The 15,846-nt window shown below is 38.3% G+C and overlaps 1 protein-coding gene across 1 annotated transcript in view; it reads right to left on the reverse strand.

Annotated features, from left to right (window-relative positions):
* Positions 1–15,266, reverse strand: part of SENP5 (SUMO specific peptidase 5) — a 198,273-nt gene extending 183,007 nt beyond the window's left edge. Inside the window, exons 1-3 of the mRNA XM_074834168.1 lie at positions 15,135–15,266; positions 8,657–8,745; positions 7,280–7,420 (exon numbers count right to left, since the gene is read on the reverse strand). The gene's annotated coding sequence lies outside the window, so the exon portion shown is untranslated. The remainder of the gene's footprint in view (positions 1–7,279; positions 7,421–8,656; positions 8,746–15,134) is intronic.
* Positions 15,267–15,846: the final 580 nt, after the last annotated feature.

Genomic DNA, 15,846 nt, shown 5'->3' on the forward strand with positions numbered 1-15,846 from the left:
TTAGAAACTGGAATGAATTTTCTATTCTGGGTATCTTCCAAAAGTTGGGTTTTTGGTGGGATACGTTAGCTAAAAAGCACCAAATATTTCTGGCAAATTGACCATATTTTCCCTCTGAATGGATCCAATAACTTATTCAGCTGAAAAAACACCAAGCAATAAATAAATACTTTAATGCCAGAGCAGTTCACCAGTTTGAACCACTATCTGGTCCCATAAAAGGTTATTGAAAGGGTAAGGTGCTACAAATGGTAACATTTCACTGACTTTGTTGAAAAAGACCACATTGCTTGAAACCACAGTATAAGTATCCTCCAACATAGCTACAGAGACAGAAAGGATATTCTCTGAAATTGTTCATTCCAACTGCTGGGATTGTTGTGGCATCAAGACTCTACACTCAACAGCTGGGAGCGCATCCTTCTTTTGTGTACTATGCTTCTATTGCCATCACCTCACTGGTGAGGAAGAACTAGATAGATGAAGACTACTTAGAGGATGTGAAACAGATGGATGAACAGGATCAGGAGGTCTTGGCACAAAAGGTTCAGGAGGATCCTGAAAGAAAAGATAGTTACAAGGAAAGGTCAGAAGACACAGAAGTGGAAAGGGCAGAGGCAGGGTGGAACAATATGGAAGGGGTAAAAAGAACAAAAGAAAACAGCAACTTAGTGGCAAAAATGGAAACAGAAAGAATGGGAGGGAGAAGTGGGTGAAGGTAGCATGGTGAAGAAGCAAAAAAGGACAGGAACTGAGGGGAGGTAGGAGAAAAATGAAAAGCAAAAGACCTGTGGAGGAGGGTCTCTCCAATCGTAACAGGACAGTCCCCTACAAATCACAGAACTGAACTCATACTTCCTGAATCTAAACATCCCCTGACAGCGTAGGCACACTTCCCCTCTCCCGTGCCTGGTTCCTACAGAGGTAAACAAGCGTCTGTGTTAAGTTACCTCCCCAGCTCACATGGTAGATAACTACACTGTGAGAAAAAGAACTCAAACCTTCTGATAATCCATGTTGAGCGAGAATCACTGATTTTGCATGTGCAATTTCTTTTTCTTCATTTTTCTAATTGCATTAAAAGCCACATTAAAATCATATTTTAAAAGTCATGAAGTTGAAAATTAGAAAGTGTCCCTGTGAGTATAAATTTAGCCTGGTTATGTGCATCTAAACATCTTTTTTTAACACAGTGTAATTGGCTGCCATATAGACATATATTAGATAGACAGATAGATATTTGTCATAAGTGGTGATACACAATCAGAACCACTGTATTTCCTTTCTTTCTGAAAACAAAGTTACCAATCTTTAGGAAGTCACACAACTTAGCTGGAGCCCCATTTTAAGGAAAGATATAAAAATAATAACTCCTGAATCTACCACTAATCAAATCCTGCATTTTTTTTTCTTTCATTCCTTTCCTGGAAGGATAAAATGAAAAGTTTATCTTTTCTTTTTAGCACATGATAAGTACTAAACTTACAAAGCTAGGCAAAGGAAAGCCTTGAGAGTTATCTTTAGTTGTTTACTTCTCTTCTTTTTTCTGAATATTGACTGGTGTGATTTTGGCTATAACTGGGAACTCTTTGTGTATGCTGTATTACTAAAAGGAGTATAAGTTCAAAACAGTTTTTCTTTAAACTATTGTAGCAATTTAAGTAATTCATGCAAAAATTACAATAAAAGAAATAAAGATGCAAAGATGAGAAAAATGAAGTTTTCTTTCCATGTCCATCTCCCTCATCCAAATGAGAAGATAGTCACACTCTTGACATATTCTCCCCACAGCGCATGACCATAAGTAGTGAGACATAGACTGAGTGGTCAGAGCAGGGTACTAAAAGCCAAGACTCCTAGATTCTTGACTGCATTGAAGTTACCACATGCTACAGTGATGATGTGAGGTTTCATTAATGTTTAATATAAAGATGACAATTTCAATTTTGACTTCTTGTTTTTATAATGTGCAAAAATAATTACTTTTAAAAAAAAATCATTCTGGAATAAAAATCAAAGTGTTCCAGTCTAAAAATTTTGAAACAGAATGTTCTGATATTTTTAGAATGGAACATTTAAATTTCTCATTGACGTGTTCCCACAGAAAGTTTTAATTATAACAAAACAGCACTTTCTGACAGAAAAATATGCTGTCAGAAAACTACTGACCAGGCCTTTTCAGATCTGCTGCTGACGAGCTCTGCAAAACTACCAGTTTCTCCTATGGCTGGAATGACGCTGGAGACCTCTATCCAGTGCACCGCAGTGCTTAATAAGTACTTTCCTCCTTGGTCAGCAGGTGGCAGATTTTTTGCCACAGGTTTTACGATCTCCAAATTAGGGTTTTGTGATTGCCAGGAAAGGTTTAGTAGGTTTAACGCTCAGCGTTTCTTCTGGGTTAGTAACACTGTAGATAAAAACACCACATCTGTGCAATCTGTTTTAAATATTAAGCTCTATCAATAGAACATCAAAATTTGCCAGTTACTTATTATGAGCAAGGTGTATAAATAATGCTCTAAGTGTAATTTCATTGACATAAAAAATAATAGCTAGTCCTGCACCAGAAAAATTGCATTCTTACTGATACAGATAATCAGAACTAGGAGTCTGGGGTATAAAAATATGTCTGAATTAAACCTCTGTTCATGATACTGCTGAGATCCGGAGCCACCTGATGGCCATTCTGCAGATGTCTGGATTTAACATACTCTCATTCATTCCATCTGTGGCAATAAGACAAAATATGTATTTTAACTAATGTATGAAAAAATCCTCAGCTTTACTGTGATGGCCTATTGGATTTTTGCTATGATTCCAACACAACTTTTTAATCACACACAATAATTCCAATTATCCTCTAATGCTAAATTCACATAGCTCTCCTAACTAGTCGTAGGACATGTACAGGCACCTGACAATAGACAATGGGGAGAATTAACAATGAACACTGGCATTTGATAAGACATAAGAACCCATTTCTTTCCTTGTTTTCTCAGGTTTCTCATCCAGCAAGATAACTGCTCCCAATTTAGGAGTATCAGCTCTGAGGACAGAACGGGTCTAAGTGGCTACAGAATTAGAAATTACAACGCTGCATGGCCATTGTATAGACAAAGCTGTATGAAATCCAATGTACAAATTCCTCAGATATTCTTAAAAAAAACAAAGGGGATAGGTATTTTCAATTCCGTGACCAGCTACTCACACACAACTCCTAATTCTGCTGTGTTTACAACACTACATTAGTATAATTCAGCTTTCACAGTTTTAATTAAGCTTTAAGTGAAGTTCATTTGGTAAAATGTAATTAATAACATAATGTTTCTACTGTGTTCTAAAGTAAGAGGACGGCTGCTTTAAGGAGAAAAGAGTGAAGGTTTTCCTAATTGGCATCTTGCTACAATGAATACTAATATTACTGCTGTTCCTGAACTGGTTTCAATCTGCTGCTCAGTGAAAACCCAAACACAAGCTCCAAAGGAGTAACTCCTATCAGTATGGAGTAACAGGGATTATAAACCTGATAGTGATTCTTTTCTCTTCTACCATGAATACTGACAGTGCTGATCTGTGCGTTGAAGATCAGGCATTAAACTACTGGCTTCACGCAGCAAACTATTTACCTTGCTGTTTCAGTTCAAAGTGAGTCACAGAGAATTAGAATTCCCCCCAGAATCCAGAGTCATGCCAAAGAAGTATATTTGTTTTAAAACTGAAGAGCCTGAACCCAAAATATCTTGTATGAGACGTGTATGAATCCAGTGGATGACTCTCCATCTTCCATGGGATGTAGTTATTACAGGAGCCCTAACAGACCTCTTGGCTTGAAACAAAAAAATAATTATATGAGCAAAAAACAAGGGAGTGAACAAACAAAACTGATTAAGGCAGGGAATGAATAAGGATGCACCTTTTATCCAGGGAGGTCATATTTTTAACTGAAACTTAGATTACTATAAAAAACCACAAAGAGTTGGGGTAGACGAGAATGGCGGATTACTGATTTCAAGGGGGGAACATCATGCTCATCAACAGAACAGGGGTAGCTATAGCATGTTTAAAGAAAGACTTTGAACTACATGCTCAAAACACTATAGTTCAGTACCTTGAGAAATCCACCAGACACATGTAAAGAAATTTAAACAATAAAGGAACATTGTTTTATTTCTTATTCTAACCCTTAAACATGTCAGCAGAAGTTAGTTCCTTGCCATTCAATCCAACAGAAAAAAGATTAATGCCATAAAGCATCACAGAGAAGCAAATCTATTATAACTGAATTCTCTTCATTCATATGTGCCAGCTGTTCTACTAGCTATACATTAACTAAAAGAGTAGTAATGCTCACAAAATTTTTTAAAAAAACAAGGGGTATAATGGGACATACCTCAACTTCCCAGGAATCAATCAAGTATTATCAACATGTTTTGTAAAAAAAAAATAAAAAAACAACAACAAAAAAAACCAGTTCTAGAATGTATCTAGAATTCAGACCGATCATTTAAGCAGTCTTGTGACTGCTAAACTAAAATCTCTTGTTTGAGCACAGAGGCCCAATTTTAAATTCTGCTGAGAAGCCTGTGCTCCCATTAACTTTAAATAGCATTGCGGGTACTCAGCATTTCTAAAAATCAGGCCTTGGAGCACTCAGCCAAAGCCCATGGTGTAGAAAATTGATACTATTTGGAAGAGGCTGAGATGGACATTGAGCAGTGCAACACCTTGCAAGCAGAAAAAGGTAATTATGGGCAGCATTAATCCTCAAAATAGCTCTTACATTTTGGGAGTTGGTGCAGGTCCTGGCCTTAACCACAACAGCACTAGTGGCTTAATAGCTTCTTTCCTGGCCCAAATACAGGCATTAGAGTGTTCTGGGCAATGCTTTGCCATACTTCCTTATTTTCTTGATCACTCCCACAATACAAGCCAGATGGAAGAAGTGGGAAAAACAAGCATAAACTGCAAGATCGCCTCTTTCTTCAGATTTACATACAAATGTATGGAAAGGTTAGTAGATTTACAGACAACTCCTCTGCTTTGTTTAACTTCAGATTAAGTTACTTTTCTACCGTAAGATAACCAAGACACCTCTGAAGCTTTCACTAAAGTTGATAGTTGGTTGTAGCTGACAGTCTAGCATGGGAATAGCATGTATATGAAGGTTATAATGCATCTGCACTCCATTTCACACACTGGACACAGCTAATCAGCCAAGACATTTCTGTATTAGCCCTACTGTACCTCTTCTCTTTTTCACTGTACATGTTAGCCACTATCAATTGGAACCAATGAATATACATACTATTTGCAAACTTGTGAGAATAACCTGTCAATTAGCAACACTGTGCTTCTGGCTACCTGTTTTTGTCAGCGAAGAACTACATTAAATTGATCTAAGACCACAACATTAACCTTCCACTAAATATTTATCTAAAGCAACTAAATTTTAGTCTGCATAGGGACCACCTATTCCTTCTTGACCAGTTACTCTACACAGAGGTGTTTATTATACAGTCATACTTGTCTAAATAATTATTTCAGACCCCTGAAGAACCCAAACTGTTTTGATCCACAAATTGAGTGAACTCTTCTGAAATGCAGCACCTAATGCTCTGTGGAACTGAGTCCTAACACAATTATTCACTCCAGCAAAATATTAACAACTGTTCAGAGCAGAAGATGGCATTGCTGACATTGAACTAAATCACAATAACTTGTATTGCCAGGGGTTGCCTCAATCACGGATTAAGACTTGATCTTCATGTGCGCTGGCTCAAGGGACCCACACAAATCTTAACAGGATGTCATCAACCACTGACTGCATTGGAGACTGCAGTAAATAAAAAGAATGGTTCTGAAGACCGCAGAAAAACTGTCTGAAGCTAATGAGTCTGACAAAATTAGTCTGACTAGTAAAAATACACTTACACATCCAGTTCCTCATGACATACCTTTGAAATGGCAACATGATCAATATACCTCACCCAGTGCCATTCATGACTGGGAAATGGCATGTATGAGCTAAATGCTATAATCACAAAGAATATCAATTTCACAGTGAGAGAATAATGCTAAAAAAAAAAAATGTGAATCCCTAATCTAATCTATTTTTATTTATTTACAGCCTGAATTGGTGATTCTCAATCAAGCTAACTGGCTGGTATAGGAGAAATTCACTCTGACCTAATCTTCAGACTCCAGGAGAAATCACCAAACACTATTTGATAAATGGTGATAAAGTGCAAAACAACAAATTGTAAGGAAGGGCTGTTCTATCCAAGCACACTCAATACTACAGCTGGTTAAGCAATTTCAGCATACTATTATCAACATAGCTAAAATAGTGTTATCACTGCCTCTAAAGGTTGTTTCATTCTTTTCAAGGCCCCACTGTGCAAACATGGCAGCTGTGCTGGGTTTGCTGTGCAGGGCATGTGGGTTCAGTCATCTCAAAAAGAGCCAAAAGACTGAGAAAAGGAGCAGGTGAAGGATAGTAAAAAGCTGCAATATATAACATGCTAGACAAATGTAGACCAGCAGCAGCTTTTGGATGAGTGTTTTGCAGTTAATTTTTCAATAATCATTAAAAAGATTCCACAGAAAGCATATCTAATGTCAGTTCTGCAGTCAGTATTCTTGAGTATCTAATATTTACCTTTCAGTTATTTATTATACATTTTCACTCAAAAGACATCTACTTAGATAAAAGAAGATGAAAGATCATTGATAAATGTTTGATAACAGATCGAGTTATCGTAACAATCTTACCAGAAAAAAAAAATAAATTCACTTGCATTTTGAAAGGTTTCACAGCACTGCACGGTAACAACTGACACATTTTAATACATACAGACAGAATTCATCAGCTCAAAATTATGCTAATTTTTTTTACCGCCACTTTTTCTTCTTGCTTATCTACCTACTGAGCTTTTTCACAGCTGTCTGTACCCAGGGGAACAATATTAATGCCAAAGTAGTATCAAAAGGCAGCTATCTTGAGGCAGCAGTGAGTATTTTCTAAATGATAGTCACTCTTCTTCTCCCTCCTTTCTTTGCAGTATATCCTCCTGAAAGCATGGGAGTGCGCTTGCTTGCTCATCACTCTTGCTACCCTAAACAACTGAGATAGCTTTGTTCTTCTGCACCAGCAGTTCTGCTCATGAACACTGAAACTGAATTTCCTTTTTTAGACAGCAAGGACGCAGACTTTCTTCCTCTTCTCCCTCCCTCTGCCTCCCCTCCCCCTCCTACAGTCTTTGCTGTGCCCTCATCTTACCTTCCACAGCAGAAGAAATCCATGCTGCAGTTTTTTTCCTCGTTAGCAGCTCTATGGCAACAGCAGCTCTGAGGCAGCAGTCCTTTACAGTTCTCACTTTTCTTTCTTTCCTTCTGCATAAAGATACACAGTTCATTTGCCCTGTAAATTAGCAAAGATAATTCTGATGTGATGTAAATTAACAAACACAATTCCAATGTGATTTCAGAAAAAAAGTATGCTCCCAGGGGTACAAAGTTGTATTCCCAGAAGAGCTGAATGTTAGCAATGCAAATGAGTAATATAAAAGAAATCAGAGAACTCCTTTTGGGTAATAAACTGTAAAATAATCTTTGTGATAACTCAGCTTTCTTGAACAGAAATGTGAAAAAAAGAAAACTCTGAGCTTCAGATGCACAAAATATCACATCCAAATGAAGTCCTGAAACTCTACGTAGAGTCTTTAGTTGTTATTAACACATAAATGAAATAAGCAGTTTGTTAAATTCCTGCTGAGATAAAAGGAATAATGTCATATAAGATCTTGTAGTCTCATAACCCATGGAAAAGCATATATCAGAATATATTTAGAAATGATAACACAAGCTACAGAGGACAAAAGAGCAAGCAGAGAAAAAATACCAGTAACTGGGTGGTTACTGCACACTATAGTATCTGCCTGCTTAGAAATGAGGGTTTTCCTGACTTTGCTACTTTTGAATTAATCAGAATGAGCTACAAATAAATGTTGACTATGATAGCAAATAAACAATTCCTTAATACTCAGACACAATTATTACCAGAGGCTCTTAAAGTACCTATGACAAGATAAAACTACTTTGAATAGGCACACGTATTTTCTTTATATATTTATTTCCAAAAATTGTCAGTAAATTATGATCTAATCACTTTCAACACATGCATGAAATAAATGAATCAATATATTTCTCTAATTCAGCATGAACTCTCATTTCTGTCTCCTTCTGTGTAAAGAACAAAGGTTTCTGGCCACTTCCAATTGTTGTGACACAGCATGTTAAAGTGTATGCCTTAGACTAGCACAAGCAATTCCACAGTCACTCCTGGCTAAAATAATGTGATCACCTGCATCCTGTCTGTGCTTGCGTCAGTGGATGTCCATGCTTGCTTGTGTCAGTGGACCCCAGGAAACATGGGCAGCTGTTCCTGGGTGCAACCTGAGAGGAGAAGAATGAATTCCCTGCTATCCTGCACCTTACATGTTCGTTTTTGTTTCCTCTGGCAGTATTCAATTAGCATACAAAATATATAATAGCATTCTGGGATGGGTTAAAGCACAAACAATTGGGACTAAAGACTGGCCTACAGAGGCTTCCTAACACTAAAAAGAAACCCCAAACAACAGAGCAGAACACTTACAAGACAGCTTCTTAGCAGCCCACTTGGCAGCTTCAGCTTCAGGGACACACACTTCAAACCCATCCTGACAACAGCATCCATCTGTAACACTGTTAAAGAGAAAAGCCTTGTAATATTTATATTTTTCATCCAAAAAAATCTCAGGATTAAAACAAACAAACAAAATTATTAAACAAGTCACAATGTTTATCTTGATTAATTTTTCCAACTTTTACGCAGGTAGAACCCCAGCTTCCCACCCAGAACTGACTGCTTTGTAGGCTGAAGCATAGCACATAAAACAATCAGTTCCAGACTTGAACAGTTTACAATCTAAGAGATCCTTGAAAGACGGGAGATTATAATTTCCATTTTACAGGCAGGTGAAACAAGGGCACAAAGATGAAATTACTCATCTATAATTTCATATTAAGCCAGTATCAGTGACAGAAACAAAACTCAAGGAATCTGAGCTACAGCTACCTGCAGAAATGAATAGTCTCAATTTTCTTACAAAAAGTAAAGCTCAGTAGAAAACTTTCAGTTTATAGAAATTAAGATTTACCCTGAGGCAATAATTCTGACTACATAGCTCATTTTATTAATGACAAAGTATTTATCTTTATTGTTAACATTTACATGTTGTAACAAGCTCTATAAACTGCAAAATACTGGTTTGGAGGTTAAAATGGTCTGCTAGAAAAGGAGGAAGAGACTTCAGTTAACACACAAGGCTGGATATGGACAGAAAATGCTTCTGTTAAAGAACAATTAAGTAATTTCTATGATATCTTACTCTAGCTGTTTAGGGATGTAAATGTTTTAAATATTCTGACAATAAGGGCCTATAAGATGCTCACACCAAAGCTTTCCGTGCCATGCTGTATCAGTGGATAAACCGAGGCATTTTTTGGTCACTAATCTGAGATGGGCCCTCATAACTCACAGCACTGTACATACATTCTGAAATGCAGTGTGTTTGGTGTCTAAAAGTGCAGTTTGGATGGGGAAGGACAGTCTCGTATGACTTGGTTCCATCAGTCAGGACAGTGAGCATCTATCAAGGTAAGCATATCTACAACATACATTAGAGATTATTATTTTTTTACCACAAACCATGGTTCTGTGTATATACCGCTGTAAAATCAAAGAACTGCTAGGCCTTTTTGGTGTTTTCATCTTGAACTTGATTCACATGCATTAGTTCCTCCTCCTAAGTACATAGCCCTCAACTTTTTTTGTCAATGAGGAAACGAACTCAAAATTAAAGAGACTATAGGTCTGCCTATAGTGGCTGTTCCAAAAATTAAACAACTGAAATCCGTTCAGCAATTAAAAACCTCAAGCATCATCAGTGGATTCCGAACTGAATAACCATGAGAATAAATAACTTACATAGATGGTTAACCAGTATCAGAAGGAAAAATGTTTTCTTCAAGAGAATGCATAGGATCATATTTACCTTTCTCTCAGAACTGGAAAAAAATGTTCTTTGCAGACTGTCTCACAGAAATATATGACATGCACTATTTCATGGTAGTGCAGAAGTCTTTCAACTGACTTAAAAAATAAATGTAACCACAGTACTCTGTCAGGATGTTATCAGCAGCTGCCACCTGCTTAATCTCCCTAGCTTTCTTTACCTTTGTAATAGAAAGAACAAACTCTACCCTGAAAGTATGCATGTAACTTCTAACAAAGATTTCTAAGCCTCTTACCATTACTGATCTCCACATTTTTCAAGCATTTGCTGACACATAACCTCTGAGGCAACTACTATCCCCCCCACTTTACAGAAAAGAAAACTGAAGTGCAGTAAGAGCTCTTATTCCAATAAAAGTCAACTGCAAGTCTCTAATAAATTTCAGTGCTAAAATTACATAACTGTGCTTTCACTGGGAATCTTTAACACAACAGAGAACAGAATTAAGTTGACTGCATGTCCTGGACCTGACTACAAGCCTTAAAAACTGCAAGAAAGAATCTCATTGCTCAATCAAGGAGAGCATTCAAGACCTAAAACTGTGACTATCAAGTTTTATAGCATGCAGAGGACTGAATGACTAAGAAAATTATAGAAAAGTATATTTCTGCTTCAAGTATTTGGGTTGGGATTTTATTGTGCCAATATTCTTCTTATTACCGGAATAGTTACTAAAATCACAAGACCACCACAAGTGATCCCATATGATAGTTTTTATACTTTATACTCATTTAAAGCATTAACAGTAATTTACATACTTCTTCTAAGAAATTAAATACCCATCTTCTAAAATTAACACTAGCTTTTTATTAGAAGCCCAATGTAATGCTAACTGAAGTATGGGAAATTATTCACAAGTTCAAAGGCCACTGGATGAAACTATATGTATCTATTATAAAAATCAGAAGTATGTACTTTTCCTTAGTTCTTTAGATTTTTGACACTCTGAGACAGGGCTGAGAATCCCAGGTTCCTCTGAGGCCCCGGAACTTTTCTGTCACTTCCTTTCAGCAGCAGGCTACAAGAACTTTCCCACTGTATAAAAGAGAAGCCATATTTCTTAAAAATTCATAGAGAACTTCGTTATCCAGAATAATAAACATGTAACAGATAACGTCAGACCTCTGAAGGCACTAAGGTCACTACAAGTCTAAATTTAAGCTCCAAATTCTAAGAGGTGATTAATTAATGGATGAGTAACCTGAAAGATGGAATTCATACAACTTTGCTGTTTCTTTAAAAAACAATTAAATTAGTCTTAAACAGTTTAACAAATTAATATCTTCAGCGAAAAAAAAAAAATCTTACTGGGAATGAGAGAACTTAGGCTAAGAAACAAAACTATGCAAAACTGAAGCAGGAACACTCCTTGGAGACTTGTGCTCGAAGCAGTTAGGGAGCACAAGCCACAAACCACCATGCATACATTTCAGACAAGTGAGTCAGCTGGTCAGCTAAAGGTCCTACCCACCCTGTATCCTCTGCACAAGTCTGGATATCTTGAATAGACTGAGCATGGGGGACAATTAAATTAACTAAAGCAGCTTAAATCCCACTGGCTTTCTATAGTGCTTGGCTCCTAAATCATTTTAAGCATTTTTGAAAAATGTTCCTATTGGCCTAGTGCACAACTATGCAGTGAGACAAAACTTGGACTGGGAAAGAAAATTCAGTGTCTGGACATACTTTCAATTCACTCAACAAGGACATCATTGAGATTTCACAACAGAAGTTTGATTACAGTTACAGAGAGTAGAAATATCTGTCAAAGCTGTAAAATAACTTTAAAAAAGAATGACAAAGCAAGCCTAGCAGCCTAAAGCCATCATAATGTGGATTTCAATTTACACTGAGATACTAAACAATACAAAGCAAGCTTTCTCAGTGCATTAAAAACACTGCATCTTATAAATTCTTATTCTTTAGTTTGTTTAGATTATAACTTCGGGGCAAAGACAAGCGTAAATTAGTGTTAATGAAACCCTATGACTCTAAATAACAAACATGGGACTCCTGGAATTTGGACCTTCTCTCTGCCCTGGAGATCTTCCAGGATCTTTCCTATCCACTCCTACATCTGAGGAAGCACGCTTTTGTTTAGGCAGGATCCTTTGGGAATGATGAATTGAAAAACATTAGTTCTTGCTAACAACACCCTAACAAATCATTTTGATCCTTAACGTGACCTACTGTGAATAAACTCTGTCTGTTTACAACTACTTTCTTTGCCCTGCTAGTTGTGACAATCAAATAATATACAGTATGTACTCTAGCATCAGACTTGCAAATGCAGGAGAGGAACTCGGGATCTTCCAGGTTTCCTGTGAAGTACATGACAGTTTTATGGTGAATTCAAATCATGGTATGAGATTTCTAAAAGGAGATTTCTGAAATTTCCTAATGCAAACTGTGACATCGCCTTTGCCAGAATATCGATGAGCAGGGATTGCTCAACTAGAGCTCAGTTTCAGGAGGTGTCAGCTCCTACTGCTTTCTTTAGGTACATCATTCTTTACTTCAATCTACATGAATAATGACTGGAAACCCAGCTGCTAAACCAGCTAGTCCATCTGTTACCCCCCGTTAATAAATGTATAATTATGTTCACTCTCACTAAAGAGCTCATGATTCACTAGGACTGTCTGTTGGGAAGACATCTACTGAAGTATATTACGTGCATATACAAATGTGGCCATGGATCCCACCTTTGGTAGCACAGACATATTATTTGGTATCTCTTCTGCCTGATGATAACATGAACCTGGTCCTTAAGGAGCAAATTTTCAGTTGAGATTGCACTATAAAGCTTAATAAGGTTTAAAGCCAAGGGGCCATAACAAATCCCAGTGTCGATACAAGATTTTTGTCAGTTACAAAATCTGACCTTTCAATACCTCTCACTACAATGTTTCATGTTCAGAACACAATTAATCCCAGACAGAGCATGGTTACCACCAGTCTGCAAATATATAAATTAGGTATGAGGTCACAAATTAAATGGCTTTTTGCCCTACTATAACCAAAGAGAAAATTCTCAAACACTGTATTCAGGTACACAAGTTTTAAAGAGCACAAAATGTCAAAATTTTTTCCTCTAGTACAGTTTGAATCATTGCTAGGACAACAATCCTGGATTTCTGCTATCTTGTTTTACAAAAAGAGGGACTGATTCAGTGTTTCCAACCCTTTGCTTATCCGAAGTTAATGAAACAAAATGTCTTTCCTGTTTTCATTTGGTGAAACAAGTCAATGATTTTCACTGGAGGAACTACTGGATTCCTTTCCTCATGTGCCTTGATGGGGAACATCCATATGAATCTCTTTACCATGGGAACTGATGATTTGTTTCTTAAAACATAATTTCATAGTTCCAGTCATACAACACTTAAGGCAAATAGAGAGCATCTGACGAGAGGCCACCTGACTGGGGACTATCTGATTCTATAGCAGTGGATTAAAATAACGATGAACCCGAGCAAATAACACGGCCAACTAATCAGATGTGTCAATCTCTGCCAAACTCTGCCACGACCACGTGACAGGAGATACCAATGTGCTCACAGACTTTTCTTTATATTCAAGCATCAGGTAAATCACAGATGAACAAAATCCTCAGAGACAGGGACATTTCAAGCTGTAAAGGCCAGTGACCAGGAGCTCTGGGGGGCAGGTAGCACTGTTTGGCACCAGAGTTGCCTAATGTCTGCATAAAGAAATCTTGGCATCTGATCAAGAGACTCTCAGATGCTGTTATTGCAGATATTAAATAACAAAATAAATTTTTAAAATTGTCCTTTGATTGAAATTAACAGCCAAAAAACATTTTCTGAGTTTTCAGGGGTTTTTTTGAACAGGATTAAATTTGGTGAAGTGGAATAAAAGAAGACTTGCAGCAAGTTAGAGCAAGGGGAACAATTTCTCCTATAACTATCCTTAAGAAAAGCCTTGTTAGTTAAAAACTACTTTTGTCCAAACCAAACTTTCAAAGCGGTTTGAATACACAGGTAATCTGAAACAACACTATTTTCTTTACAGGAAAAGATAAACTAGATACTTGCTTCTGAGATGACAAATGTTTTTTTAAAAAGACATTTAAAGTCTGTGGAAAATAACAGCTTACCTTCCTGAAATTCCCACATATCAAGAAATCTTTTCCACTTAGGTTTGCAAATATGCTAAGACTTAATTGCAATACTTAAAAAGTATACACATTCTACAGCTTTCTTAATAAACATTCCAGATCCTTAATAAAATCAATATTCCATAGTATTATTTCTTCCATTTAGACCTAAAGCCATTTTTAACAGGAAATCTAACTGTGCCAGCCCAAACCTGTGTTTATGTTCTTTCTTCAGCTCATCCTGTTTCTTTTACAACCAGAGGTTTATGGGTCCACACAAACTGCTATCGTCCATTTTAAAAGGCCTCTGGTTATTATTGTGGCACCGTCAAAATTGCAAATATAAGAAGCATCCTCAATATTTTCTACCCAGCATGGGTGGACAAAACTTGAGAGCATTAGGGTGGGTTGACAGAGGGGCTGCATTTACATAATTTAGCTGGGATATTTGTAAGTGTTGCATTATTTCTACAGATGATATTGCCCCAGTATATGCTACCATAGGAAGAACTAATGTACATTTAGCCTTTCAGAAAATCCCTTTAAGGATATTCTAGACAGTTCTAGACAATTTACAATATTCCAGTCAAGTGAAGGGTCGTGTTTTTCAAGCGCTGCCTCCATTTGTTCATATATAATCACCATGGAAACAAGTTTGAGAAGTGATACACATAAACCCATTAAAGTTGGCACAAATTATTGCTTATACTTTGTATTATTTACCTACATAAGAAATACCGACGAAGAGATTATTGTAAAACCTGAGAAGATCATTAAAAGGATCGATATTTTTTTCTACAACAGTATGAAAGCAATGGGCATGATCACTGATCATTTCTTTGAATCGGTTTGCACAATAACGTTTTCCTTACTGCTTTAGCCTGGACTGCACTAACCTTTAAATCAGCCTCGACAGGTTTTTTTGCGGACATCGCTACGCTATGAACCGCAGCATACCACAGCACCGCCTCTCCAGTGGCGCCCTGAGGACCACCCTGCCCATCTCCTCCCAATGCTCTCCAAACGCGCCTTCCTCCCCTCTAGAAATCACACACCTTTAAGACTCCGCGACAAATTTGAAGGATTCAGAGAACTGCTGCCTCAAACGCGGGCAGCCGGAGCGCTCAGCGCCCTGCGGGCTTCCACACAAACCCACCCGTGCCCTGCGCGGGCCGGGCCCGCGGGCAGCCCTCAGCCGCCATCGTCCTCCCCCCTCCCCTCCCGGCCCCGCCGCTCCCCGTCCCCCAGCGCTGCCCCCTCGCTAACCAGCCCCGACTTCGCCCCTTCCTGCCCCTCACCAGCAGGTGAGGAGGGAGAACTCCGGGTGTGTTTTGCCTGGCAGGGAGAAGGAGGGAGCTGAGGGACGGAGCGGGCGAGCCCCGCGGCCCAGGAGGCGCCTGCCCCCGCCCGGGGAAGCCGCCCTTCCGCCATCCCCTCACTCTAGGCACCGGGGCTTTAAAAATAACCGACATGGCGGGGGAAACGCAGCCATGACAGGGAGCCGCTCTGCCCCCTCAGCTGCTGCCGCGTGGCCTGCTCAGTGCCCCTCAGCCCGGCTGCCTATCCCCACACCCCGACCCGCCAGGCCAAGCCCAGGCCAAACCTAGG

The sequence above is a fragment of the Strix aluco genome, chromosome 9, assembly GCF_031877795.1.
Source record: "Strix aluco isolate bStrAlu1 chromosome 9, bStrAlu1.hap1, whole genome shotgun sequence".
NCBI classification, from domain to species: domain Eukaryota; kingdom Metazoa; phylum Chordata; class Aves; order Strigiformes; family Strigidae; genus Strix; species Strix aluco.